The sequence below is a fragment of the Stigmatopora argus genome, chromosome 8 (genome assembly GCF_051989625.1).
Source record: "Stigmatopora argus isolate UIUO_Sarg chromosome 8, RoL_Sarg_1.0, whole genome shotgun sequence".
Lineage (NCBI taxonomy): Eukaryota > Metazoa > Chordata > Actinopteri > Syngnathiformes > Syngnathidae > Stigmatopora > Stigmatopora argus.
The window spans coordinates 107,501-130,000 of record NC_135394.1 but is presented as its reverse complement, the minus strand read 5'-3'; the positions used below and the strand labels follow the sequence as shown (position 1 = coordinate 130,000).

Here is a 22,500-nt window from a genome sequence, read left to right as displayed (position 1 = left end):
GGAGTCGACTTTGTTGCCGCTTGCTCTTCTTTTGCTTTATTACTTCTACAACTATGGGAATGAAGATTATCAGAAGGAGAGCTTCAATAAAATGTTGTGAGATGTGCAGAGGAGGGAAGTCTTTCATGATGTAGGAGGTCAAAAGGAGATGAACATCCATGAAATGTCGAAAATGGTTTTGACAAGATGCTTACAGCACCTGGTATTCCCAAGCGGTCTCCCATCCAGGTACTAACCAGGCCCAACCCTGCTTAGCTTCCGAGATCAGACGAGATCGGGCGTTTTCAGGGTAGTATGGCCGTGAGCAACATTGTCGCTGAACAAATCCCCTTTGGAAATCCGAACGGTCCATAGTCTTGCATGTGGATCGTGTATTTGGATATTTGGATCCGGTGTGGAGGGTGAGTGGTCCTCTTTGGAGAACCCTTCGTTAAAGGAGTCGACTTTGTTGCCGCTTGCTCTTCCTATGCTTTATTACTTCTACAACTACGGGAATGAAGATTATCAGAAGGAGAGCTTCAATAAAATGTTGTGAGATGTGCAGAGGAGGGAAGTCTTTCATGATTTAGGAGGTCAAAAGGAGATGAACATCCATGAAATGTCGAAAATGGTTTTGACAAGATGCTTACAGCACCTGGTATTCCCAAGCGGTCTCCCATCCAGGTACTAACCAGGCCGAACCCTGCTTAGCTGCCGAGTTCAGACGAGATCGGGCGTTTTCAGGGTAGTATGGCCGTGAGCAACATTGTCGCTGAACAAATCCCCTTTGGAAATCCGAACGGTCCATAGTCTTGCATGTGGATCGTGTATTTGGATATTTGGATCGGGTGTGGAGGGTGAGGGGTCCTCTTTGGAGAACCCTTCGTTAAAGGAGTCGACTTTGTTGACGCTTGCTCTTCTTTTGCTTTATTACTTCTACAACTACGGGAATGAAGATTATCAGAAGGAGAGCTTCAATAAAATGTTGTGAGATGTGCAGAGGAGGGAAGTCTTTCATGATTTAGGAGGTCAAAGGGAGATGAACATCCATGAAATGTCGAAAATGGTTTTGACAAGATGCTTACAGCACCTGGTATTCCGAAGCGGTCTCCCATCCAGGTACTAACCAGGCCCAACCCTGCTTAGCTTCCGAGATCAGACGAGATCGGGCGTTTTCAGGGTAGTATGGCCGTGAGCAACATTGTCGCTGAACAAATCCCCTTTGGAAATTCGAACGGTCCATAGTCTTGCATGTGGATCGTGTATTTGGATATTTGGATCCGGTGTGGAGGGTGAGTGGTACTCTTTGGAGAACCCTTCGTTAAAGGAGTCGACTTTGTTGCCGCTTGCTCTTCTTTTGCTTTATTACTTCTACAACTACGGGAATGAAGATTATCAGAAGGAGAGCTTCAATAAAATGTTGTGAGATGTGCAGAGGAGGGAAGTCTTTCATGATTTAGGAGGTCAAAAGGAGATGAACATCCATGAAATGTCGAAAATGGTTTTGACAAGATGCTTACAGCACCTGGTATTCCCAAGCGGTCTCCCATCCAGGTACTAACCAGGCCCAACCCTGCTTAGCTTCCGAGATCAGACGAGATCGGGCGTTTTCAGGGTAGTATGGCCGTGAGCAACATTGTCGCTGAACAAATCCCCTTTGGAAATCCGAACGGTCCGTAGTCTTGCATGTGGATCGTGTATTTGGATGTTTGGATCGGGTGTGGAGGGTGAGGGGTCCTCTTTGGAGAACCCTTCGTTAAAGGAGTCGACTTTGTTGCCGCTTGCTCTTCTTTTGCTTTATTACTTCTACAACTACGGGAATGAAGATTATCAGAAGGAGAGCTTCAAAAAAATGTTGTGAGATGTTCAGAGGAGGGAAGTCTTTCATGATTTAGGAGGTCAAAAGGAAATGAACATCCATGAAATGTCGAAAATGGTTTTGACAAGATGCTTACAGCACCTGGTATTCCCAAGCGGTCTCCCATCCAGGTACTAACCAGGCCCAACCCTGCTTAGCTTCCGAGATCAGACGAGATCGGGCATTTTCAGGGTAGTATGGCCGTGAGCAACATTGTCGCTGAACAAATCCCCTTTGGAAATCCGAACGGTCCATAGTCTCACATGTGGATCGTGTATTTGGATATTTGGATCGGGTGTGGAGGGTGAGGGGTCCTCTTTGGAGAACCCTTCGTTAAAGGAGTCGACTTTGTTGCCGCTTGCTCTTCTTTTGCTTTATTACTTCTACAACTATGGGAATGAAGATTATCAGAAGGAGAGCTTCAATAAAATGTTGTGAGATGTGCAGAGGAGGGAAGTCTTTCATGATGTAGGAGGTCAAAAGGAGATGAACATCCATGAAATGTCGAAAATGGTTTTGACAAGATGCTTACAGCACCTGGTATTCCCAAGCGGTCTCCCATCCAGGTACTAACCAGGCCCAACCCTGCTTAGCTTCCGAGATCAGACGAGATCGGGCGTTTTCAGGGTAGTATGGCCGTGAGCAACATTGTCGCTGAACAAATCCCCTTTGGAAATCCGAACGGTCCATAGTCTTGCATGTGGATCGTGTATTTGGATATTTGGATCCGGTGTGGAGGGTGAGTGGTCCTCTTTGGAGAACCCTTCGTTAAAGGAGTCGACTTTGTTGCCGCTTGCTCTTCCTATGCTTTATTACTTCTACAACTACGGGAATGAAGATTATCAGAAGGAGAGCTTCAATAAAATGTTGTGAGATGTGCAGAGGAGGGAAGTCTTTCATGATTTAGGAGGTCAAAAGGAGATGAACATCCATGAAATGTCGAAAATGGTTTTGACAAGATGCTTACAGCACCTGGTATTCCCAAGCGGTCTCCCATCCAGGTACTAACCAGGCCGAACCCTGCTTAGCTGCCGAGTTCAGACGAGATCGGGCGTTTTCAGGGTAGTATGGCCGTGAGCAACATTGTCGCTGAACAAATCCCCTTTGGAAATCCGAACGGTCCATAGTCTTGCATGTGGATCGTGTATTTGGATATTTGGATCGGGTGTGGAGGGTGAGGGGTCCTCTTTGGAGAACCCTTCGTTAAAGGAGTCGACTTTGTTGACGCTTGCTCTTCTTTTGCTTTATTACTTCTACAACTACGGGAATGAAGATTATCAGAAGGAGAGCTTCAATAAAATGTTGTGAGATGTGCAGAGGAGGGAAGTCTTTCATGATTTAGGAGGTCAAAGGGAGATGAACATCCATGAAATGTCGAAAATGGTTTTGACAAGATGCTTACAGCACCTGGTATTCCGAAGCGGTCTCCCATCCAGGTACTAACCAGGCCCAACCCTGCTTAGCTTCCGAGATCAGACGAGATCGGGCGTTTTCAGGGTAGTATGGCCGTGAGCAACATTGTCGCTGAACAAATCCCCTTTGGAAATTCGAACGGTCCATAGTCTTGCATGTGGATCGTGTATTTGGATATTTGGATCCGGTGTGGAGGGTGAGTGGTACTCTTTGGAGAACCCTTCGTTAAAGGAGTCGACTTTGTTGCCGCTTGCTCTTCTTTTGCTTTATTACTTCTACAACTACGGGAATGAAGATTATCAGAAGGAGAGCTTCAATAAAATGTTGTGAGATGTGCAGAGGAGGGAAGTCTTTCATGATTTAGGAGGTCAAAAGGAGATGAACATCCATGAAATGTCGAAAATGGTTTTGACAAGATGCTTACAGCACCTGGTATTCCCAAGCGGTCTCCCATCCAGGTACTAACCAGGCCCAACCCTGCTTAGCTTCCGAGATCAGACGAGATCGGGCGTTTTCAGGGTAGTATGGCCGTGAGCAACATTGTCGCTGAACAAATCCCCTTTGGAAATCCGAACGGTCCGTAGTCTTGCATGTGGATCGTGTATTTGGATGTTTGGATCGGGTGTGGAGGGTGAGGGGTCCTCTTTGGAGAACCCTTCGTTAAAGGAGTCGACTTTGTTGCCGCTTGCTCTTCTTTTGCTTTATTACTTCTACAACTACGGGAATGAAGATTATCAGAAGGAGAGCTTCAAAAAAATGTTGTGAGATGTTCAGAGGAGGGAAGTCTTTCATGATTTAGGAGGTCAAAAGGAAATGAACATCCATGAAATGTCGAAAATGGTTTTGACAAGATGCTTACAGCACCTGGTATTCCCAAGCGGTCTCCCATCCAGGTACTAACCAGGCCCACCCCTGCTTAGCTTCCGAGATCAGATGAGATCGGTCGTTTTTAGGGTAGTATGGCCGTGAGCAACATTGTCGCTGAACAAATCCCCTTTGGAAATCCGAACGGTCCATAGTCTTGCATGTGGATCGCGTATTTGGATGTTTGGATCGGGTGTGGACGGTGAGGGGTCCTCTTTGGAGAACCCTTCGTTAAAGGAGTCGACATTGTTGCCGCTTGCTCTTCTTTTGCTTTATTACTTCTACAACTACGGGAATGAAGATTATCAGAAGGAGAGCTTCAATAAAATGTTGTGAGATGTGCAGAGGAGGGAAGTCTTTCATGATTTAGGAGGTCAAAAGGAGATGAACATCCATGAAATGTCGAAAATGGTTTTGACAAGATGCTTACAGCACCTGGTATTCCCAAGCGGTCTCCCATCCAGGTACTAACCAGGCCGAACCCTGCTTAGCTGCCGAGTTCAGACGAGATCGGGCGTTTTCAGGGTAGTATGGCCGTGAGCAACATTGTCGCTGAACAAATCCCCTTTGGAAATCCGAACGGTCCATAGTCTTGCATGTGGATCGTGTATTTGGATATTTGGATCGGGTGTGGAGGGTGAGGGGTCCTCTTTGGAGAACCCTTCGTTAAAGGAGTCGACTTTGTTGACGCTTGCTCTTCTTTTGCTTTATTACTTCTACAACTACGGGAATGAAGATTATCAGAAGGAGAGCTTCAATAAAATGTTGTGAGATGTGCAGAGGAGGGAAGTCTTTCATGATTTAGGAGGTCAAAGGGAGATGAACATCCATGAAATGTCGAAAATGGTTTTGACAAGATGCTTTCAGCACCTGGTATTCCCAAGCAGTCTCCCATCCAGGTACTAACCAGGCCCAACCCTGCTTAGCTTCCGAGATCAGACGAGATCGGGCGTTTTCAGGGTAGTATGGCCGTGAGCAACATTGTCGCTGAACAAATCCCCTTTTGAAATCCGAACGGTCCATAGTCTTGCATGTGGATCGTCTATTTGGATATTTGGATCGGGTGTGGAGGGTGAGGGGTCCTCTTTGGAGAACCCTTCGTTAAAGGAGTCGACTTTGTTGCCGCTTGCTCTTCTTTTGCTTTATTACTTCTACAACTACGGGAATGAAGATTATCAGAAGGAGAAATTCAATAAAATGTTGTGAGATGTCCAGAGGAGGGAAGTCTTTCATGATTTAGGAGGTCAAAAGGAGATGAACATCCATGAAATGTCGAAAATGGTTTTGACAAGATGCTTACAGCACCTGGTATTCCCAAGCGGTCTCCCATCCAGGTACTAACCAGGCCCAACCCTGCTTAGCTTCCGAGATCAGACGAGATCGGGCGTTTTCAGGGTAGTATGGCCGTGAGCAACATTGTCGCTGAACAAATCCCCTTTGGAAATCCGAACGGTCAATAGTCTTGCATGTGGATCGTGTATTTGGATGTTTGGATCGGGTGTGGAGGGTGAGGGGTCCTCTTTGGAGAACCCTTCGTTAAAGGAGTCGACTTTGTTGCCGCTTGCTCTTCGTATGCTTTATTACTTCTACAACTACGGGAATGAAGATTATCAGAAGGAGAGCTTCAATAAAATGTTGTGAGATGTGCAGAGGAGGGAAGTCTTTCATGATTTAGGAGGTCAAAAGGAGATGAACATCCATGAAATGTCGAAAATGGTTTTGACAAGATGCTTACAGCACCTGGTATTCCCAAGCGGTCTCCCATCCAGGTACTAACCAGGCCGAACCCTGCTTAGCTGCCGAGTTCAGACGAGATCGGGCGTTTTCAGGGTAGTATGGCCGTGAGCAACATTGTCGCTGAACAAATCCCCTTTGGAAATCCGAACGGTCCATAGTCTTGCATGTGGATCGTGTATTTGGATATTTGGATCGGGTGTGGAGGGTGAGGGGTCCTCTTTGGAGAACCCTTCGTTAAAGGAGTCGACTTTGTTGACGCTTGCTCTTCTTTTGCTTTATTACTTCTACAACTACGGGAATGAAGATTATCAGAAGGAGAGCTTCAATAAAATGTTGTGAGATGTGCAGAGGAGGGAAGTCTTTCATGATTTAGGAGGTCAAAGGGAGATGAACATCCATGAAATGTCGAAAATGGTTTTGACAAGATGCTTACAGCACCTGGTATTCCGAAGCGGTCTCCCATCCAGGTACTAACCAGGCCCAACCCTGCTTAGCTTCCGAGATCAGACGAGATCGGGCGTTTTCAGGGTAGTATGGCCGTGAGCAACATTGTCGCTGAACAAATCCCCTTTGGAAATTCGAACGGTCCATAGTCTTGCATGTGGATCGTGTATTTGGATATTTGGATCCGGTGTGGAGGGTGAGTGGTACTCTTTGGAGAACCCTTCGTTAAAGGAGTCGACTTTGTTGCCGCTTGCTCTTCTTTTGCTTTATTACTTCTACAACTACGGGAATGAAGATTATCAGAAGGAGAGCTTCAATAAAATGTTGTGAGATGTGCAGAGGAGGGAAGTCTTTCATGATTTAGGAGGTCAAAAGGAGATGAACATCCATGAAATGTCGAAAATGGTTTTGACAAGATGCTTACAGCACCTGGTATTCCCAAGCGGTCTCCCATCCAGGTACTAACCAGGCCCAACCCTGCTTAGCTTCCGAGATCAGACGAGATCGGGCGTTTTCAGGGTAGTATGGCCGTGAGCAACATTGTTGCTGAACAAATCCCCTTTGGAAATCCGAACGGTCCATAGTCTTGCATGTGGATCGTGTATTTGGATATTTGGATCGGGTGTGGAGGGTGAGGGGTCCTCTTTGGAGAACCCATCGTTAAAGGAGTCGACTTTGTTGCCACTTGCTCTTCTTTTGCTTTATTACTTCTACAACTACGGGAATGAAGATTATCAGAAGGAGAGCTTCAATAAAATGTTGTGAGATGTGCAGAGGAGGGAAGTCTTTCATGATTTAGGAGGTCAAAAGGAGATGAACATCCATGAAATGTCGAAAATGGTTTTGACAAGATGCTTACAGCACCTGGTATTCCCAAGCGGTCTCCCATCCAGGTACTAACCAGGCCCAACCCTTCTTAGCTACCGAGATCAGACGAGATCGGGCGTTTTCAGGGTAGTATGGCCGTGAGCAACATTGTCGCTGAACAAATCCCCTTTGGAAATCCGAACGGTCCATAGTCTTGCATGTGGATCGTGTATTTGGATATTTGGATCGGGTGTGGAGGGTGAGGGGTCCTCTTTGGAGAACCCTTCGTTAAAGGAGTCGACTTTGTTGCCGCTTGCTCTTCTTTTGCTTTATTACTTCTACAACTACGGGAATGAAGATTATCAGAAGGAGAGCTTTAAAAAAATGTTGTGAGATGTTCAGAGGAGGGAAGTCTTTCATGATTTAGGAGGTCAAAAGGAGATGAACATCCATGAAATGTCGAAAATGGTTTTGACAAGATGCTTACAGCACCTGGTATTGCCAAGCGGTATCCCATCCAGGTACTAACCAGGCCCAACCCTGCTTAGCTTCCGAGATCAGACAAGATCGGGCTTTTTCAGGGTAGTATGGCCGTGAGCAACATTGTCGCTGAACAAATCCCCTTTGGAAATCCGAACGGTCCATAGTCTTGCATGTGGATCGTGTATTTGGATGTTTGGATCGGGTGTGTAGGGTGAGGGGTCCTCTTTGGAGAACCCTTCGTTAAAGGAGTCGACTTTGTTGCCGCTTGCTCTTCTTTTGCTTTATTACTTCTACAACTACGGGAATGAAGATTATCAGAAGGAGAGCTTCAATAAAATGTTGTGAGATGTGCAGAGGAGGGAAGTCTTTCATGATTTAGGAGGTCAAAAGGAGATGAACATCCATGAAATGTCGAAAATGGTTTTGACAAGATGCTTACAGCACATGGTATTCCCAAGCGGTCTCCCATCCAGGTACTAACCAGGCCCAACCCTGCTTAGCTTCCGCGATCAGACGAGATCGGGCGTTTTCAGGGTAGTATGGCCGTGAGCAACATTGTTGCTGAACAAATCCCCTTTGGAAATCCGAACGGTCCATAGTCTTGCATGTGGATCGTGTATTTGGATATTTGGATCGGGTGTGGAGGGTGAGGGGTCCTCTTTGGAGAACCCTTCGTTAAAGGAGTCGACTTTGTTGCCACTTGCTCTTCTTTTGCTTTATTACTTCTAATACTACGGGAATGAAGATTATCAGAAGGAGAGCTTCAATAAAATGTTGTGAGATGTGCAGAGGAGGGAAGTCTTTCATGATTTAGGAGGTCAAAAGGAGATGAACATCCATGAAATGTCGAAAATGGTTTTGACAAGATGCTTACAGCACCTGGTATTCCCAAGCGGTCTCCCATCCAGGTACTAACCAGGCCCAACCCTGCTTAGCTTCCGAGATCAGACGAGATCAGGCGTTTTCAGGGTAGTATGGCCGTGAGCAACATTGTCGCTGAACAAATCCCCTTTGGAAATTCGAACGGTCCATAGTCTTGCTTGTGGATCGTGTATTTGGATATTTGGATCGGGTGTGGAGGGTGAGGGGTCCTCTTTGGAGAACCCTTCGTTAAAGGAGTCGACTTTGTTGCCGCTTGCTCTTCTTTTGCTTTATTACTTCTACAACTACGGGAATGAAGATTATCAGAAGGAGAGCTTCAAAAAAATGTTGTGAGATTTTCAGAGGAGGGAAGTCTTTCATGATTTAGGAGGTCAAAAGGAGATGAACATCCATGAAATGTCGAAAATGGTTTTGACAAAATGCTTACAGCACCTGGTATTCCCAAGCGGTCTCCCATCCAGGTACTAACCAGGCCCAACCCTGCTTAGCTTCCGAGATCAGACGAGATCAGGCGTTTTCAGGGTAGTATGGCCGTGAGCAACATTGTCGCTGAACAAATCCCCTTTGGAAATCCGAACGGTCCATAGTCTTGCATGTGGATCGTGTATTTGGATATTTGGATCGGGTGTGGAGGGTGAGGGGTCCTCTTTGGAGAACCCTTCGTTAAAGGAGTCGACTTTGTTGCCACTTGCTCTTCTTTTGCTTTATTACTTCTACAACTACGGGAATGAAGATTATCAGAAGGAGAGCTTCAATAAAATGTTGTGAGATGTGCAGAGGAGGGAAGTCTTTCATGATTTAGGAGGTCAAAAGGAGATGAACATCCATGAAATGTCGAAAATGGTTTTGACAAAATGCTTACAGCACCTGGTATTCCCAAGCGGTCTCCCATCCAGGTACTAACCAGGCCCAACCCTGCTTAGCTTCCGAGATCAGACGAGATCAGGCGTTTTCAGGGTAGTATGGCCGTGAGCAACATTGTCGCTGAACAAATCCCCTTTGGAAATCCGAACGGTCCATAGTCTTGCATGTGGATCGTGTATTTGGATATTTGGATCGGGTGTGGAGGGTGAGGGGTCCTCTTTGGAGAACCCTTCGTTAAAGGAGTCGACTTTGTTGCCACTTGCTCTTCTTTTGCTTTATTACTTCTACAACTACGGGAATGAAGATTATCAGAAGGAGAGCTTCAATAAAATGTTGTGAGATGTGCAGAGGAGGGAAGACTTTCATGATTTAGGAGGTCAAAAGGAGATGAACATCCATGAAATGTCGAAAATGGTTTTGACAAGATGCTTACAGCACCTGGTATTCCCAAGCGGTCTCCCATCCAGGTACTAACCTGGCCCAACCCTGCTTAGCTTCCGAGATCAGACGAGATCGGGCGTTTTCAGGGTAGTATGGCCGTGAGCAACATTGTCGCTGAACAAATCCCCTTTGGAAATCCGAACGGTCCATAGTCTTGCATGTGGATCGTGTATTTGGATATTTGGATCCGGTGTGGAGGGTGAGTGGTCCTCTTTGGAGAACCCTTCGTTAAAGGAGTCGACTTTGTTGCCGCTTGCTCTTCTTTTGCTTTATTACTTCAACAACTACGGGAATGAAGATTATCAGAAGGAGAGCTTCAATAAAATGTTGTGAGATGTGCAGAGGAGGGAAGTCTTTCATGATTTAGGAGGTCAAAAGGAGATGAACATCCATGAAATGTCGAAAATGGTTTTGACAAGATGCTTACAGCACCTGGTATTCCCAAGCGGTCTCCCATCCAGGTACTAACCAGGCCGAACCCTGCTTAGCTTCCAAAATCAGACGAGATCGGGCGTTTTCAGGGTAGTATGGCCGTGAGCAACAATGTGGCTGAACAAATCCCCTTTGGAAATCCGAACGGTCCATAGTCTTGCATGTGGATCGTGTATTTGGATATTTGGATCGGGTGTGGAGGGAGAGGGGTCCTCTTTGGAGAACCCTTCGTTAAAGGAGTCGACTTTGTTGCCGCTTGCTCTTCTTTTGCTTTATTACTTCTACAACTACGGGAATGACGATTATCAGAAGGAGAGCTTCAATAAAATGTTGTGAGATGTGCAGAGGAGGGAAGTCTTTCATGATTTAGGAGGTCAAAAGGAGATGAACATCCATGAAATGTCGTAAATGGTTTTGACAAGATGCTTACAGCACCTGGTATTCCCAAGCGGTCTCCCATCCAGGTACTAACCAGGCCCAACCCTGCTTAGCTTCCGAGATCAGACGAGATCAGGCAATTTCAGGGTAGTATGGCCATGAGCAACATTGTCGCTGTACAAATCCCCTTTGGAAATCCGAACGGTCCATAGTCTTGCATGTGGATCGTGTATTTGAATATTTGGATCGGGTGTGGAGGGTGAGGGGTCCTCTTTGGAGAACCCTTCGTTAAAGGAGTCGACTTTGTTGCCACTTGCTCTTCTTTTGCTTTATTACTTCTACAACTACGGGAATGAAGATTATCAGAAGGAGAGCTTCAATAAAATGTTGTGAGATGTGCAGAGGAGGGAAGTCTTTCATGATTTAGGAGGTCAAAAGGAGATGAACATCCATGAAATGTCGAAAATGGTTTTGACAAGATGCTTACAGCACCTGGTATTCCCAAGCGGTCTCCCAACCAGGTACTAACCAGGCCCAACCCTGCTTAGCTTCCGAGATAAGACGAGATCGGGCGTTTTCAGGGTAGTATGGCCGTGAGCAACATTGTCGCTGAACAAATCCCCTTTGGAAATCCGAACGGTCCATAGTCTTGCATGTGGATCGTGTATTTGGATATTTGGATCGGGTGTGGAGGGTGAGGGGTCCTCTTTGGAGAACCCTTCATTAAAGGAGTCGACTTTGTTGCTGCTTACTCTTCTTTTGCTTTATTACTTCTACAACTACGGGAATGAAGATTATCAGAAGGAGAGCTTCAATAAAATGTTGTGAGATGTGCAGAGGAGGGAAGTCTTTCATGATTTAGGAGGTCAAAAGGAAATGAACATCCATGAAATGTCGAAAATGGTTTTGACAAGATGCTTACAGCACCTGGTATTCCCAAGCGGTCTCCCATCCAGGTACTAACCAGGCCCAACCCTGCTTAGCTTCCGAGATCAGACGAGATCGGGCGTTTTCAGGGTAGTATGGCCGTGAGCAACATTGTCGCTGAACAAATCCCCTTTGGAAATCCGAACGGTCCATAGTCTTGCATGTGGATCGTGTATTTGGATATTTGGATCCGGTGTGGAGGGTGAGTGGTCCTCTTTGGAGAACCCTTCGTTAAAGGAGTCGACTTTGTTGCCGCTTGCTCTTCCTATGCTTTATTACTTCTACAACTACGGGAATGAACATTATCAGAAGGAGAGCTTCAATAAAATGTTGTGAGATGTGCAGAGGAGGGAAGTCTTTCATGATTTAGGAGGTCAAAAGGAGATGAACATCCATGAAATGTCGAAAATTGTTTTGACAAGATGCTTACAGCACCTGGTATTCCCAAGCGGTCTCCCATCCAGGTACTAACCAGGCCCAACCCTGCTTAGCTTCCGAGATCAGACGAGATCGGGCGTTTTCAGGGTAGTATGGCCGTGAGCAACATTGTCGCTGAACAAATCCCCTTTGGAAATCCGAACGGTCCTTAGTCTTGCATGTGGATCGTGTATTTGGATATTTGGATCCGGTGTGGAGGGTGAGTGGTCCTCTTTGGAGAACCCTTCGTTAAAGGAGTCGACTTTGTTGCCGCTTGCTCTTCTTTTGCTTTATTACTTCAACAACTACGGGAATGAAGATTATCAGAAGGAGAGCTTCAATAAAATGTTGTGAGATGTGCAGAGGAGGGAAGTCTTTCATGATTTAGGAGGTCAAAAGGAGATGAACATCCATGAAATGTCGAAAATGGTTTTGACAAGATGCTTACACCACCTGGTATTCCCAAGCGGTCTCCCATCCAGGTACTAACCAGGCCGAACCCTGCTTAGCTTCCAAAATCAGACGAGATCGGGCGTTTTCAGGGTAGTATGGCCGTGAGCAACAATGTGGCTGAACAAATCCCCTTTGGAAATCCGAACGGTCCATAGTCTTGCATGTGGATCGTGTATTTGGATATTTGGATCGGGTGTGGAGGGAGAGGGGTCCTCTTTGGAGAACCCTTCGTTAAAGGAGTCGACTTTGTTGCCGCTTGCTCTTCTTTTGCTTTATTACTTCTACAACTACGGGAATGACGATTATCAGAAGGAGAGCTTCAATAAAATGTTGTGAGATGTGCAGAGGAGGGAAGTCTTTCATGATTTAGGAGGTCAAAAGGAGATGAACATCCATGAAATGTCGTAAATGGTTTTGACAAGATGCTTACAGCACCTGGTATTCCCAAGCGGTCTCCCATCCAGGTACTAACCAGGCCCAACCCTGCTTAGCTTCCGAGATCAGAGGAGATCAGGCGTTTTCAGGGTAGTATGGCCATGAGCAACATTGTCGCTGTACAAATCCCCTTTGGAAATCCGAACGGTCCATAGTCTTGCATGTGGATCGTGTATTTGAATATTTGGATCGGGTGTGGAGGGTGAGGGGTCCTCTTTGGAGAACCCTTCGTTAAAGGAGTCGACTTTGTTGCCACTTGCTCTTCTTTTGCTTTATTACTTCTACAACTACGGGAATGAAGATTATCAGAAGGAGAGCTTCAATAAAATGTTGTGAGATGTGCAGAGGAGGGAAGTCTTTCATGATTTAGGAGGTCAAAAGGAGATGAACATTCATGAAATGTCGAAAATGGTTTTGACAAGATGCTTACAGCACCTGGTATTCCCAAGCGGTCTCCCAACCAGGTACTAACCAGGCCCAACCCTGCTTAGCTTCCGAGATCAGACGAGATCGGGCGTTTTCAGGGTAGTATGGCCGTGAGCAACATTGTCGCTGAACAAATCCCCTTTGGAAATCCGAACGGTCCATAGTCTTGCATGTGGATCGTGTATTTGGATATTTGGATCGGGTGTGGAGGGTGAGGGGTCCTCTTTGGAGAACCCTTCGTTAAAGGAGTCGACTTTGTTGCTGCTTGCTCTTCTTTTGCTTTATTACTTCTACAACTACGGGAATGAAGATTATCAGAAGGAGAGCTTCAATAAAATGTTGTGAGATGTGCAGAGGAGGGAAGTCTTTCATGATTTAGGAGGTCAAAAGGAGATGAACATCCATGAAATGTCGAAAATGGTTTTGACAAGATGCTTACAGCACCTGGTATTCCCAAGCAGTCTCCCATCCAGGTACTAACCAGGCCCAACCCTGCTTAGCTTCCGAGATCAGACGAGATCGGGCGTTTTCAGGGTAGTATGGCCGTGAACAACATTGTCGCTGAACAAATCCCCTTTGGAAATCCGAACGGTCCATAGTCTTGCATGTGGATCGTGTATTTGGATATTTGGATCGGGTGTGGAGGGTGAGGGGTCCTCTTTGGAGAACCCTTCGTTAAAGGAGTCGACTTTGTTGCCGCTTGCTCTTCTTTTGCTTTATTACTTCTACAACTACGGGAATGAAGATTATCAGAAGGAGAGCTTCAATAAAATGTTGTGAGATGTGCAGAGGAGGGAAGTCTTTCATGATTTAGGAGGTCAAAAGGAAATGAACATCCATGAAATGTCGAAAATGGTTTTGACAAGATGCTTACAGCACCTGGTATTCCCAAGCGGTCTCCCATCCAGGTACTAACCAGGCCCAACCCTGCTTAGCTTCCGAGATCAGACGAGATCGGGCGTTTTCAGGGTAGTATGGCCGTGAGCAACATTGTCGCTGAACAAATCCCCTTTGGAAATCCGAACGGTCCATAGTCTTGCATGTGGATCGTGTATTTGGATATTTGGATCGGGTGTGGAGGGTGAGGGGTCCTCTTTGGAGAACCCTTCGTTAAAGGAGTCGACTTTGTTGCCGCTTGCTCTTCTTTTGCTTTATTACTTCTACAACTACGGGAATGAAGATTATCAGAAGGAGAGCTTTAAAAAAATGTTGTGAGATGTTCAGAGGAGGGAAGTCTTTCATGATTTAGGAGGTCAAAAGGAGATGAACATCCATGAAATGTCGAAAATGGTTTTGACAAGATGCTTACAGCACCTGGTATTGCCAAGCGGTATCCCATCCAGGTACTAACCAGGCCCAACCCTGCTTAGCTTCCGAGATCAGACAAGATCGGGCTTTTTCAGGGTAGTATGGCCGTGAGCAACATTGTCGCTGAACAAATCCCCTTTGGAAATCCGAACGGTCCATAGTCTTGCATGTGGATCGTGTATTTGGATGTTTGGATCGGGTGTGTAGGGTGAGGGGTCCTCTTTGGAGAACCCTTCGTTAAAGGAGTCGACTTTGTTGCCGCTTGCTCTTCTTTTGCTTTATTACTTCTACAACTACGGGAATGAAGATTATCAGAAGGAGAGCTTCAATAAAATGTTGTGAGATGTGCAGAGGAGGGAAGTCTTTCATGATTTAGGAGGTCAAAAGGAGATGAACATCCATGAAATGTCGAAAATGGTTTTGACAAGATGCTTACAGCACATGGTATTCCCAAGCGGTCTCCCATCCAGGTACTAACCAGGCCCAACCCTGCTTAGCTTCCGCGATCAGACGAGATCGGGCGTTTTCAGGGTAGTATGGCCGTGAGCAACATTGTTGCTGAACAAATCCCCTTTGGAAATCCGAACGGTCCATAGTCTTGCATGTGGATCGTGTATTTGGATATTTGGATCGGGTGTGGAGGGTGAGGGGTCCTCTTTGGAGAACCCTTCGTTAAAGGAGTCGACTTTGTTGCCACTTGCTCTTCTTTTGCTTTATTACTTCTAATACTACGGGAATGAAGATTATCAGAAGGAGAGCTTCAATAAAATGTTGTGAGATGTGCAGAGGAGGGAAGTCTTTCATGATTTAGGAGGTCAAAAGGAGATGAACATCCATGAAATGTCGAAAATGGTTTTGACAAGATGCTTACAGCACCTGGTATTCCCAAGCGGTCTCCCATCCAGGTACTAACCAGGCCCAACCCTGCTTAGCTTCCGAGATCAGACGAGATCGGGCGTTTTCAGGGTAGTATGGCCGTGAGCAACATTGTCGCTGAACAAATCCCCTTTGGAAATTCGAACGGTCCATAGTCTTGCTTGTGGATCGTGTATTTGGATATTTGGATCGGGTGTGGAGGGTGAGGGGTCCTCTTTGGAGAACCCTTCGTTAAAGGAGTCGACTTTGTTGCCGCTTGCTCTTCTTTTGCTTTATTACTTCTACAACTACGGGAATGAAGATTATCAGAAGGAGAGCTTCAAAAAAATGTTGTGAGATTTTCAGAGGAGGGAAGTCTTTCATGATTTAGGAGGTCAAAAGGAGATGAACATCCATGAAATGTCGAAAATGGTTTTGACAAAATGCTTACAGCACCTGGTATTGCCAAGCGGTCTCCCATCCAGGTACTAACCAGGCCCAACCCTGCTTAGCTTCCGAGATCAGACAAGATCGGGCGTTTTCAGGGTAGTATGGCCGTGAGCAACATTGTCGCTGAACAAATCCCCTTTGGAAATCCGAACGGTCCATAGTCTTGCATGTGGATCGTGTATTTGGATGTTTGGATCGGGTGTGGAGGGTGAGGGGTCCTCTTTGGAGAACCCTTCGTTAAAGGAGTCGACTTTGTTGCCGCTTGCTCTTCTTTTGCTTTATTACTTCTACAACTACGGGAATGAAGATTATCAGAAGGAGAGCTTCAATAAAATGTTGTGAGATGTGCAGAGGAGGGAAGTCTTTCATGATTTAGGAGGTCAAAAGGAGATGAACATCCATGAAATGTCGAAAATGGTTTTGACAAGATGCTTACAGCACCTGGTATTCCCAAGCGGTCTCCCATCCAGGTACTAACCAGGCCCAACCCTGCTCAGCGTCCGAGATCAGACGAGATCGGGCGTTTTCAGGGTAGTATGGCCGTGAGCAACATTTTCGCTGAACAAATCCCCTTTGGAAATCCGAACGGTCCATAGTCTTGCATGTGGATCGTGTATTTGGATATTTGGATCCGGTGTGGAGGGTGAGTGGTCCTCTTTGGAGAACCCTTCGTTAAAGGAGTCGACTTTGTTGCTGCTTGCTCTTCCTATGCTTTATTACTTCTACAACTACGGGAATGAAGATTATCATAAGGAGAGCTTCAATAAAATGTTGTGAGATGTGCAGAGGAGGGAAGTCTTTCATGATTTAGGAGGTCAAAAGGAGATGAACATCCATGAAATGTCGAAAATGGTTTTGACTAGATGCTTACAGCACCTGGTATTCCCAAGCGGTCTCCCATCCAGGTACTAACCAGGCCCAACCCTGCTTAGCTTCCGAGATCAGACGAGATCAGGCGTTTTCAGGGTAGTATGGCCGTGAGCAACATTGTCGCTGAACAAATCCCCTTTGGAAATCCGAACGGTCCATAGTCTTGCATGTGGATCGTGTATTTGGATATTTGGATCGGGTGTGGAGGGTGAGGGGTCCTCTTTGGAGAACCCTTCGTTAAAGGAGTCGACTTTGTTGCCACTTGCTCTTCTTTTGCTTTATTACTTCTACAACTACGGGAATGAAGATTATCAGAAGGAGAGCTTCAATAAAATGTTGTGAGATGTGCAGAGGAGGGAAGACTTTCATGATTTAGGAGGTCAAAAGGAGATGAACATCCATGAAATGTCGAAAATGGTTTTGACAAGATGCTTACAGCACCTGGTATTCCCAAGCGGTCTCCCATCCAGGTACTAACCTGGCCCAACCCTGCTTAGCTTCCGAGATCAGACGAGATCGGGCGTTTTCAGGGTAGTATGGCCGTGAGCAACATTGTTGCTGAACAAATCCCCTTTGGAAATCCGAACGGTCCATAGTCTTGCATGTGGATCGTGTATTTGGATATTTGGATCGGGTGTGGAGGGTGAGGGGTCCTCTTTGGAGAACCCTTCGTTAAAGGAGTCGACTTTGTTGCTGCTTGCTCTTCCTATGCTTTATTACTTCTACAACTACGGGAATGAAGATTATCAGAAGGAGAGCTTCGATAAAATGTTGTGAGATGTGCAGAGGAGGGAAGTCTTTCATGATTTAGGAGGTCAAAAGGAGATGAACAACCATGAAATGTCGAAAATGGTTTTGACTAGATGCTTACAGCACCTGGTATTCCCAAGCGGTCTCCCATCCAGGTACTAACCAGGCCCAACCCTGCTTAGCTTCCGAGATCAGACGAGATCGGGCGTTTTCAGGGTAGTATGGCCGTGAGCAACATTGTCGCTGAACAAATCCCCTTTGGAAATCCGAACGGTCCATAGTCTTGCATGTGGATCGTGTATTTGGATATTTGGATCCGGTGTGGAGGGTGAGTGGTCCTCTTTGGAGAACCCTTCGTTAAAGGAGTCGACTTTGTTGCCGCTTGCTCTTCTTTTGCTTTATTACTTCAACAACTACGGGAATGAAGATTATCAGAAGGAGAGCTTCAATAAAATGTTGTGAGATGTGCAGAGGAGGGAAGTCTTTCATGATTTAGGAGGTCAAAAGGAGATGAACATCCATGAAATGTCGAAAATGGTTTTGACAAGATGCTTACAGCACCTGGTATTCCCAAGCGGTCTCCCATCCAGGTACTAACCAGGCCGAACCCTGCTTAGCTTCCAAAATCAGACGAGATCGGGCGTTTTCAGGGTAGTATGGCCGTGAGCAACAATGTGGCTGAACAAATCCCCTTTGGAAATCCGAACGGTCCATAGTCTTGCATGTGGATCGTGTATTTGGATATTTGGATCGGGTGTGGAGGGAGAGGGGTCCTCTTTGGAGAACCCTTCGTTAAAGGAGTCGACTTTGTTGCCGCTTGCTCTTCTTTTGCTTTATTACTTCTACAACTACGGGAATGACGATTATCAGAAGGAGAGCTTCAATAAAATGTTGTGAGATGTGCAGAGGAGGGAAGTCTTTCATGATTTAGGAGGTCAAAAGGAGATGAACATCCATGAAATGTCGTAAATGGTTTTGACAAGATGCTTACAGCACCTGGTATTCCCAAGCGGTCTCCCATCCAGGTACTAACCAGGCCCAACCCTGCTTAGCTTCCGAGATCAGACGAGATCAGGCGTTTTCAGGGTAGTATGGCCATGAGCAACATTGTCGCTGTACAAATCCCCTTTGGAAATCCGAACGGTCCATAGTCTTGCATGTGGATCGTGTATTTGAATATTTGGATCGGGTGTGGAGGGTGAGGGGTCCTCTTTGGAGAACCCTTCGTTAAAGGAGTCGACTTTGTTGCCACTTGCTCTTCTTTTGCTTTATTACTTCTACAACTACGGGAATGAAGATTATCAGAAGGAGAGCTTCAATAAAATGTTGTGAGATGTGCAGAGGAGGGAAGTCTTTCATGATTTAGGAGGTCAAAAGGAGATGAACATCCATGAAATGTCGAAAATGGTTTTGACAAGATGCTTACAGCACCTGGTATTCCCAAGCGGTCTCCCAACCAGGTACTAACCAGGCCCAACCCTGCTTAGCTTCCGAGATCAGACGAGATCGGGCGTTTTCAGGGTAGTATGGCCGTGAGCAACATTGTCGCTGAACAAATCCCCTTTGGAAATCCGAACGGTCCATAGTCTTGCATGTGGATCGTGTATTTGGATATTTGGATCGGGTGTGGAGGGTGAGGGGTCCTCTTTGGAGAACCCTTCGTTAAAGGAGTCGACTTTGTTGCTGCTTGCTCTTCTTTTGCTTTATTACTTCTACAACTACGGGAATGAAGATTATCAGAAGGAGAGCTTCAATAAAATGTTGTGAGATGTGCAGAGGAGGGAAGTCTTTCATGATTTAGGAGGTCAAAAGGAAATGAACATCCATGAAATGTCGAAAATGGTTTTGACAAGATGCTTACAGCACCTGGTATTCCCAAGCGGTCTCCCATCCAGGTACTAACCAGGCCCAACCCTGCTTAGCTTCCGAGATCAGACGAGATCGGGCGTTTTCAGGGTAGTATGGCCGTGAGCAACATTGTCGCTGAACAAATCCCCTTTGGAAATCCGAACGGTCCATAGTCTTGCATGTGGATCGTGTATTTGGATATTTGGATCCGGTGTGGAGGGTGAGTGGTCCTCTTTGGAGAACCCTTCGTTAAAGGAGTCGATTTTGTTGCCGCTTGCTCTTCCTATGCTTTATTACTTCTACAACTACGGGAATGAACATTATCAGAAGGAGAGCTTCAATAAAATGTTGTGAGATGTGCAGAGGAGGGAAGTCTTTCATGATTTAGGAGGTCAAAAGGAGATGAACATCCATGAAATGTCGAAAATTGTTTTGACAAGATGCTTACAGCACCTGGTATTCCCAAGCGGTCTCCCATCCAGGTACTAACCAGGCCCAACCCTGCTTAGCTTCCGAGATCAGACGAGATCGGGCGTTTTCAGGGTAGTATGGCCGTGAGCAACATTGTCGCTGAACAAATCCCCTTTGGAAATCCGAACGGTCCATAGTCTTGCATGTGGATCGTGTATTTGGATATTTGGATCCGGTGTGGAGGGTGAGTGGTCCTCTTTGGAGAACCCTTCGTTAAAGGAGTCGACTTTGTTGCCGCTTGCTCTTCTTTTGCTTTATTACTTCAACAACTACGGGAATGAAGATTATCAGAAGGAGAGCTTCAATAAAATGTTGTGAGATGTGCAGAGGAGGGAAGTCTTTCATGATTTAGGAGGTCAAAAGGAGATGAACATCCATGAAATGTCGAAAATGGTTTTGACAAGATGCTTACAGCACCTGGTATTCCCAAGCGGTCTCCCATCCAGGTACTAACCAGGCCGAACCCTGCTTAGCTTCCAAAATCAGACGAGATCGGGCGTTTTCAGGGTAGTATGGCCGTGAGCAACAATGTGGCTGAACAAATCCCCTTTGGAAATCCGAACGGTCCATAGTCTTGCATGTGGATCGTGTATTTGGATATTTGGATCGGGTGTGGAGGGAGAGGGGTCCTCTTTGGAGAACCCTTCGTTAAAGGAGTCGACTTTGTTGCCGCTTGCTCTTCTTTTGCTTTATTACTTCTACAACTACGGGAATGACGATTATCAGAAGGAGAGCTTCAATAAAATGTTGTGAGATGTGCAGAGGAGGGAAGTCTTTCATGATTTAGGAGGTCAAAAGGAGATGAACATCCATGAAATGTCGTAAATGGTTTTGACAAGATGCTTACAGCACCTGGTATTCCCAAGCGGTCTCCCATCCAGGTACTAACCAGGCCCAACCCTGCTTAGCTTCCGAGATCAGACGAGATCAGGCGTTTTCAGGGTAGTATGGCCATGAGCAACATTGTCGCTGTACAAATCCCCTTTGGAAATCCGAACGGTCCATAGTCTTGCATGTGGATCGTGTATTTGAATATTTGGATCGGGTGTGGAGGGTGAGGGGTCCTCTTTGGAGAACCCTTCGTTAAAGGAGTCGACTTTGTTGCCACTTGCTCTTCTTTTGCTTTATTACTTCTACAACTACGGGAATGAAGATTATCAGAAGGAGAGCTTCAATAAAATGTTGTGAGATGTGCAGAGGAGGGAAGTCTTTCATGATTTAGGAGGTCAAAAGGAGATGAACATCCATGAAATGTCGAAAATGGTTTTGACAAGATGCTTACAGCACCTGGTATTCCCAAGCGGTCTCCCAACCAGGTACTAACCAGGCCCAACCCTGCTTAGCTTCCGAGATCAGACGAGATCGGGCGTTTTCAGGGTAGTATGGCCGTGAGCAACATTGTCGCTGAACAAATCCCCTTTGGAAATCCGAACGGTCCATAGTCTTGCATGTGGATCGTGTATTTGGATATTTGGATCGGGTGTGGAGGGTGAGGGGTCCTCTTTGGAGAACCCTTCGTTAAAGGAGTCGACTTTGTTGCTGCTTGCTCTTCTTTTGCTTTATTACTTCTACAACTACGGGAATGAAGATTATCAGAAGGAGAGCTTCAATAAAATGTTGTGAGATGTGCAGAGGAGGGAAGTCTTTCATGATTTAGGAGGTCAAAAGGAGATGAACATCCATGAAATGTCGAAAATGGTTTTGACAAGATGCTTACAGCACCTGGTATTCCCAAGCAGTCTCCCATCCAGGTACTAACCAGGCCCAACCCTGCTTAGCTTCCGAGATCAGACGAGATCGGGCGTTTTCAGGGTAGTATGGCCGTGAGCAACATTGTCGCTGAACAAATCCCCTTTGGAAATCCGAACGGTCCATAGTCTTGCATGTGGATCGTGTATTTGGATATTTGGATCGGGTGTGGAGGGTGAGGGGTCCTCTTTGGAGAACCCTTCGTTAAAGGAGTCGACTTTGTTGCCGCTTGCTCTTCTTTTGCTTTATTACTTCTACAACTACGGGAATGAAGATTATCAGAAGGAGAGCTTCAATAAAATGTTGTGAGATGTGCAGAGGAGGGAAGTCTTTCATGATTTAGGAGGTCAAAAGGAAATGAACATCCATGAAATGTCGAAAATGGTTTTGACAAGATACTTACAGCACCTGGTATTCCCAAGCGGTCTCCCATCCAGGTACTAACCAGGCCCAACCCTGCTTAGCTTCCGAGATCAGACGAGATCGGGCGTTTTCAGGGTAGTATGGCCGTGAGCAACATTGTCGCTGAACAAATCCCCTTTGGAAATCCGAACGGTCCATAGTCTTGCATGTGGATCGTGTATTTGGATATTTGGATCCGGTGTGGAGGGTGAGTGGTCCTCTTTGGAGAACCCTTCGTTAAAGGAGTCGACTTTGTTGCCGCTTGCTCTTCCTATGCTTTATTACTTCTACAACTACGGGAATGAACATTATCAGAAGGAGAGCTTCAATAAAATGTTGTGAGATGTGCAGAGGAGGGAAGTCTTTCATGATTTAGGAGGTCAAAAGGAGATGAACATCCATGAAATGTCGAAAATTGTTTTGACAAGATGCTTACAGCACCTGGTATTCCCAAGCGGTCTCCCATCCAGGTACTAACCAGGCCCAGCCCTGCTTAGCTTCCGAGATCAGACGAGATCGGGCGTTTTCAGGGTAGTATGGCCGTGAGCAACATTGTC

The 22,500-nt window shown here is 46.0% G+C and overlaps 49 non-coding genes and 3 pseudogenes across 49 annotated transcripts; all 52 read right to left on the bottom strand.

Annotated features, from left to right (window-relative positions):
• Positions 1-187: 187 nt before the first annotated feature.
• LOC144079575 (5S ribosomal RNA) lies at positions 188-306 on the bottom strand. The gene has a single exon (XR_013301634.1). It is a non-coding gene; the product is annotated as a 5S ribosomal RNA (ribosomal RNA).
• A 316-nt stretch (positions 307-622) lies between these two features.
• LOC144079545 (5S ribosomal RNA) lies at positions 623-741 on the bottom strand. Its single transcript, XR_013301604.1, has one exon. It is a non-coding gene; the product is annotated as a 5S ribosomal RNA (ribosomal RNA).
• A 316-nt stretch (positions 742-1,057) lies between these two features.
• LOC144081217 (5S ribosomal RNA) lies at positions 1,058-1,176 on the bottom strand. The gene has a single exon (XR_013303048.1). It is a non-coding gene; the product is annotated as a 5S ribosomal RNA (ribosomal RNA).
• Positions 1,177-1,492: 316 nt separating this feature from the next.
• LOC144079564 (5S ribosomal RNA) lies at positions 1,493-1,611 on the bottom strand. Its single transcript, XR_013301623.1, has one exon. It is a non-coding gene; the product is annotated as a 5S ribosomal RNA (ribosomal RNA).
• Positions 1,612-1,927: 316 nt separating this feature from the next.
• Positions 1,928-2,046, bottom strand: LOC144080992 (5S ribosomal RNA). The gene has a single exon (XR_013302831.1). It is a non-coding gene; the product is annotated as a 5S ribosomal RNA (ribosomal RNA).
• Positions 2,047-2,362: 316 nt separating this feature from the next.
• Positions 2,363-2,481, bottom strand: LOC144079553 (5S ribosomal RNA). Its single transcript, XR_013301612.1, has one exon. It is a non-coding gene; the product is annotated as a 5S ribosomal RNA (ribosomal RNA).
• Positions 2,482-2,797: 316 nt separating this feature from the next.
• Positions 2,798-2,916, bottom strand: LOC144079544 (5S ribosomal RNA). The gene has a single exon (XR_013301603.1). It is a non-coding gene; the product is annotated as a 5S ribosomal RNA (ribosomal RNA).
• Positions 2,917-3,232: 316 nt separating this feature from the next.
• On the bottom strand, positions 3,233-3,351 carry LOC144081216 (5S ribosomal RNA). The gene has a single exon (XR_013303047.1). It is a non-coding gene; the product is annotated as a 5S ribosomal RNA (ribosomal RNA).
• Positions 3,352-3,667: 316 nt separating this feature from the next.
• Positions 3,668-3,786, bottom strand: LOC144079541 (5S ribosomal RNA). The gene has a single exon (XR_013301600.1). It is a non-coding gene; the product is annotated as a 5S ribosomal RNA (ribosomal RNA).
• Positions 3,787-4,102: 316 nt separating this feature from the next.
• On the bottom strand, positions 4,103-4,221 carry LOC144080348 (5S ribosomal RNA). The gene has a single exon (XR_013302381.1). It is a non-coding gene; the product is annotated as a 5S ribosomal RNA (ribosomal RNA).
• A 316-nt stretch (positions 4,222-4,537) lies between these two features.
• Positions 4,538-4,656, bottom strand: LOC144079543 (5S ribosomal RNA). The gene has a single exon (XR_013301602.1). It is a non-coding gene; the product is annotated as a 5S ribosomal RNA (ribosomal RNA).
• Positions 4,657-4,972: 316 nt separating this feature from the next.
• Positions 4,973-5,091, bottom strand: LOC144080113 (5S ribosomal RNA). The gene has a single exon (XR_013302152.1). It is a non-coding gene; the product is annotated as a 5S ribosomal RNA (ribosomal RNA).
• A 316-nt stretch (positions 5,092-5,407) lies between these two features.
• Positions 5,408-5,526, bottom strand: LOC144079529 (5S ribosomal RNA). Its single transcript, XR_013301589.1, has one exon. It is a non-coding gene; the product is annotated as a 5S ribosomal RNA (ribosomal RNA).
• A 316-nt stretch (positions 5,527-5,842) lies between these two features.
• LOC144079542 (5S ribosomal RNA) lies at positions 5,843-5,961 on the bottom strand. The gene has a single exon (XR_013301601.1). It is a non-coding gene; the product is annotated as a 5S ribosomal RNA (ribosomal RNA).
• Positions 5,962-6,277: 316 nt separating this feature from the next.
• Positions 6,278-6,396, bottom strand: LOC144081215 (5S ribosomal RNA). The gene has a single exon (XR_013303046.1). It is a non-coding gene; the product is annotated as a 5S ribosomal RNA (ribosomal RNA).
• A 316-nt stretch (positions 6,397-6,712) lies between these two features.
• Positions 6,713-6,831, bottom strand: LOC144079518 (5S ribosomal RNA). Its single transcript, XR_013301578.1, has one exon. It is a non-coding gene; the product is annotated as a 5S ribosomal RNA (ribosomal RNA).
• Positions 6,832-7,147: 316 nt separating this feature from the next.
• On the bottom strand, positions 7,148-7,266 carry LOC144079931 (5S ribosomal RNA). The gene has a single exon (XR_013301979.1). It is a non-coding gene; the product is annotated as a 5S ribosomal RNA (ribosomal RNA).
• A 316-nt stretch (positions 7,267-7,582) lies between these two features.
• On the bottom strand, positions 7,583-7,701 carry LOC144080702 (5S ribosomal RNA; annotated as a pseudogene).
• A 316-nt stretch (positions 7,702-8,017) lies between these two features.
• On the bottom strand, positions 8,018-8,136 carry LOC144080458 (5S ribosomal RNA). The gene has a single exon (XR_013302488.1). It is a non-coding gene; the product is annotated as a 5S ribosomal RNA (ribosomal RNA).
• Positions 8,137-8,452: 316 nt separating this feature from the next.
• LOC144081025 (5S ribosomal RNA) lies at positions 8,453-8,571 on the bottom strand. Its single transcript, XR_013302862.1, has one exon. It is a non-coding gene; the product is annotated as a 5S ribosomal RNA (ribosomal RNA).
• Positions 8,572-8,887: 316 nt separating this feature from the next.
• Positions 8,888-9,006, bottom strand: LOC144081024 (5S ribosomal RNA). Its single transcript, XR_013302861.1, has one exon. It is a non-coding gene; the product is annotated as a 5S ribosomal RNA (ribosomal RNA).
• Positions 9,007-9,322: 316 nt separating this feature from the next.
• LOC144081023 (5S ribosomal RNA) lies at positions 9,323-9,441 on the bottom strand. Its single transcript, XR_013302860.1, has one exon. It is a non-coding gene; the product is annotated as a 5S ribosomal RNA (ribosomal RNA).
• A 316-nt stretch (positions 9,442-9,757) lies between these two features.
• LOC144080938 (5S ribosomal RNA) lies at positions 9,758-9,876 on the bottom strand. The gene has a single exon (XR_013302778.1). It is a non-coding gene; the product is annotated as a 5S ribosomal RNA (ribosomal RNA).
• A 316-nt stretch (positions 9,877-10,192) lies between these two features.
• Positions 10,193-10,311, bottom strand: LOC144080439 (5S ribosomal RNA). The gene has a single exon (XR_013302470.1). It is a non-coding gene; the product is annotated as a 5S ribosomal RNA (ribosomal RNA).
• A 316-nt stretch (positions 10,312-10,627) lies between these two features.
• LOC144080190 (5S ribosomal RNA) lies at positions 10,628-10,746 on the bottom strand. Its single transcript, XR_013302229.1, has one exon. It is a non-coding gene; the product is annotated as a 5S ribosomal RNA (ribosomal RNA).
• A 316-nt stretch (positions 10,747-11,062) lies between these two features.
• Positions 11,063-11,181, bottom strand: LOC144080295 (5S ribosomal RNA). The gene has a single exon (XR_013302332.1). It is a non-coding gene; the product is annotated as a 5S ribosomal RNA (ribosomal RNA).
• A 316-nt stretch (positions 11,182-11,497) lies between these two features.
• LOC144079506 (5S ribosomal RNA) lies at positions 11,498-11,616 on the bottom strand. Its single transcript, XR_013301567.1, has one exon. It is a non-coding gene; the product is annotated as a 5S ribosomal RNA (ribosomal RNA).
• Positions 11,617-11,932: 316 nt separating this feature from the next.
• On the bottom strand, positions 11,933-12,051 carry LOC144079495 (5S ribosomal RNA). Its single transcript, XR_013301556.1, has one exon. It is a non-coding gene; the product is annotated as a 5S ribosomal RNA (ribosomal RNA).
• A 316-nt stretch (positions 12,052-12,367) lies between these two features.
• Positions 12,368-12,486, bottom strand: LOC144080670 (5S ribosomal RNA; annotated as a pseudogene).
• Positions 12,487-12,802: 316 nt separating this feature from the next.
• On the bottom strand, positions 12,803-12,921 carry LOC144079938 (5S ribosomal RNA). Its single transcript, XR_013301985.1, has one exon. It is a non-coding gene; the product is annotated as a 5S ribosomal RNA (ribosomal RNA).
• Positions 12,922-13,237: 316 nt separating this feature from the next.
• Positions 13,238-13,356, bottom strand: LOC144080966 (5S ribosomal RNA). The gene has a single exon (XR_013302806.1). It is a non-coding gene; the product is annotated as a 5S ribosomal RNA (ribosomal RNA).
• Positions 13,357-13,672: 316 nt separating this feature from the next.
• Positions 13,673-13,791, bottom strand: LOC144079677 (5S ribosomal RNA). The gene has a single exon (XR_013301734.1). It is a non-coding gene; the product is annotated as a 5S ribosomal RNA (ribosomal RNA).
• Positions 13,792-14,107: 316 nt separating this feature from the next.
• On the bottom strand, positions 14,108-14,226 carry LOC144081219 (5S ribosomal RNA). Its single transcript, XR_013303050.1, has one exon. It is a non-coding gene; the product is annotated as a 5S ribosomal RNA (ribosomal RNA).
• A 316-nt stretch (positions 14,227-14,542) lies between these two features.
• LOC144080701 (5S ribosomal RNA) lies at positions 14,543-14,661 on the bottom strand (annotated as a pseudogene).
• Positions 14,662-14,977: 316 nt separating this feature from the next.
• LOC144080457 (5S ribosomal RNA) lies at positions 14,978-15,096 on the bottom strand. The gene has a single exon (XR_013302487.1). It is a non-coding gene; the product is annotated as a 5S ribosomal RNA (ribosomal RNA).
• Positions 15,097-15,412: 316 nt separating this feature from the next.
• Positions 15,413-15,531, bottom strand: LOC144081208 (5S ribosomal RNA). The gene has a single exon (XR_013303039.1). It is a non-coding gene; the product is annotated as a 5S ribosomal RNA (ribosomal RNA).
• A 316-nt stretch (positions 15,532-15,847) lies between these two features.
• Positions 15,848-15,966, bottom strand: LOC144080451 (5S ribosomal RNA). The gene has a single exon (XR_013302482.1). It is a non-coding gene; the product is annotated as a 5S ribosomal RNA (ribosomal RNA).
• A 316-nt stretch (positions 15,967-16,282) lies between these two features.
• Positions 16,283-16,401, bottom strand: LOC144080160 (5S ribosomal RNA). The gene has a single exon (XR_013302200.1). It is a non-coding gene; the product is annotated as a 5S ribosomal RNA (ribosomal RNA).
• Positions 16,402-16,717: 316 nt separating this feature from the next.
• LOC144081022 (5S ribosomal RNA) lies at positions 16,718-16,836 on the bottom strand. The gene has a single exon (XR_013302859.1). It is a non-coding gene; the product is annotated as a 5S ribosomal RNA (ribosomal RNA).
• Positions 16,837-17,152: 316 nt separating this feature from the next.
• Positions 17,153-17,271, bottom strand: LOC144080926 (5S ribosomal RNA). Its single transcript, XR_013302766.1, has one exon. It is a non-coding gene; the product is annotated as a 5S ribosomal RNA (ribosomal RNA).
• Positions 17,272-17,587: 316 nt separating this feature from the next.
• Positions 17,588-17,706, bottom strand: LOC144081197 (5S ribosomal RNA). The gene has a single exon (XR_013303028.1). It is a non-coding gene; the product is annotated as a 5S ribosomal RNA (ribosomal RNA).
• Positions 17,707-18,022: 316 nt separating this feature from the next.
• Positions 18,023-18,141, bottom strand: LOC144080438 (5S ribosomal RNA). Its single transcript, XR_013302469.1, has one exon. It is a non-coding gene; the product is annotated as a 5S ribosomal RNA (ribosomal RNA).
• A 316-nt stretch (positions 18,142-18,457) lies between these two features.
• LOC144079625 (5S ribosomal RNA) lies at positions 18,458-18,576 on the bottom strand. Its single transcript, XR_013301682.1, has one exon. It is a non-coding gene; the product is annotated as a 5S ribosomal RNA (ribosomal RNA).
• Positions 18,577-18,892: 316 nt separating this feature from the next.
• LOC144080965 (5S ribosomal RNA) lies at positions 18,893-19,011 on the bottom strand. Its single transcript, XR_013302805.1, has one exon. It is a non-coding gene; the product is annotated as a 5S ribosomal RNA (ribosomal RNA).
• Positions 19,012-19,327: 316 nt separating this feature from the next.
• On the bottom strand, positions 19,328-19,446 carry LOC144081185 (5S ribosomal RNA). Its single transcript, XR_013303017.1, has one exon. It is a non-coding gene; the product is annotated as a 5S ribosomal RNA (ribosomal RNA).
• A 316-nt stretch (positions 19,447-19,762) lies between these two features.
• On the bottom strand, positions 19,763-19,881 carry LOC144081172 (5S ribosomal RNA). Its single transcript, XR_013303005.1, has one exon. It is a non-coding gene; the product is annotated as a 5S ribosomal RNA (ribosomal RNA).
• Positions 19,882-20,197: 316 nt separating this feature from the next.
• Positions 20,198-20,316, bottom strand: LOC144080437 (5S ribosomal RNA). Its single transcript, XR_013302468.1, has one exon. It is a non-coding gene; the product is annotated as a 5S ribosomal RNA (ribosomal RNA).
• Positions 20,317-20,632: 316 nt separating this feature from the next.
• On the bottom strand, positions 20,633-20,751 carry LOC144079624 (5S ribosomal RNA). The gene has a single exon (XR_013301681.1). It is a non-coding gene; the product is annotated as a 5S ribosomal RNA (ribosomal RNA).
• A 316-nt stretch (positions 20,752-21,067) lies between these two features.
• On the bottom strand, positions 21,068-21,186 carry LOC144080964 (5S ribosomal RNA). The gene has a single exon (XR_013302804.1). It is a non-coding gene; the product is annotated as a 5S ribosomal RNA (ribosomal RNA).
• A 316-nt stretch (positions 21,187-21,502) lies between these two features.
• Positions 21,503-21,621, bottom strand: LOC144081102 (5S ribosomal RNA). Its single transcript, XR_013302935.1, has one exon. It is a non-coding gene; the product is annotated as a 5S ribosomal RNA (ribosomal RNA).
• Positions 21,622-21,937: 316 nt separating this feature from the next.
• Positions 21,938-22,056, bottom strand: LOC144080989 (5S ribosomal RNA). Its single transcript, XR_013302828.1, has one exon. It is a non-coding gene; the product is annotated as a 5S ribosomal RNA (ribosomal RNA).
• A 316-nt stretch (positions 22,057-22,372) lies between these two features.
• On the bottom strand, positions 22,373-22,491 carry LOC144080935 (5S ribosomal RNA). Its single transcript, XR_013302775.1, has one exon. It is a non-coding gene; the product is annotated as a 5S ribosomal RNA (ribosomal RNA).
• Between the last annotated feature and the right edge of the window lie 9 nt (positions 22,492-22,500).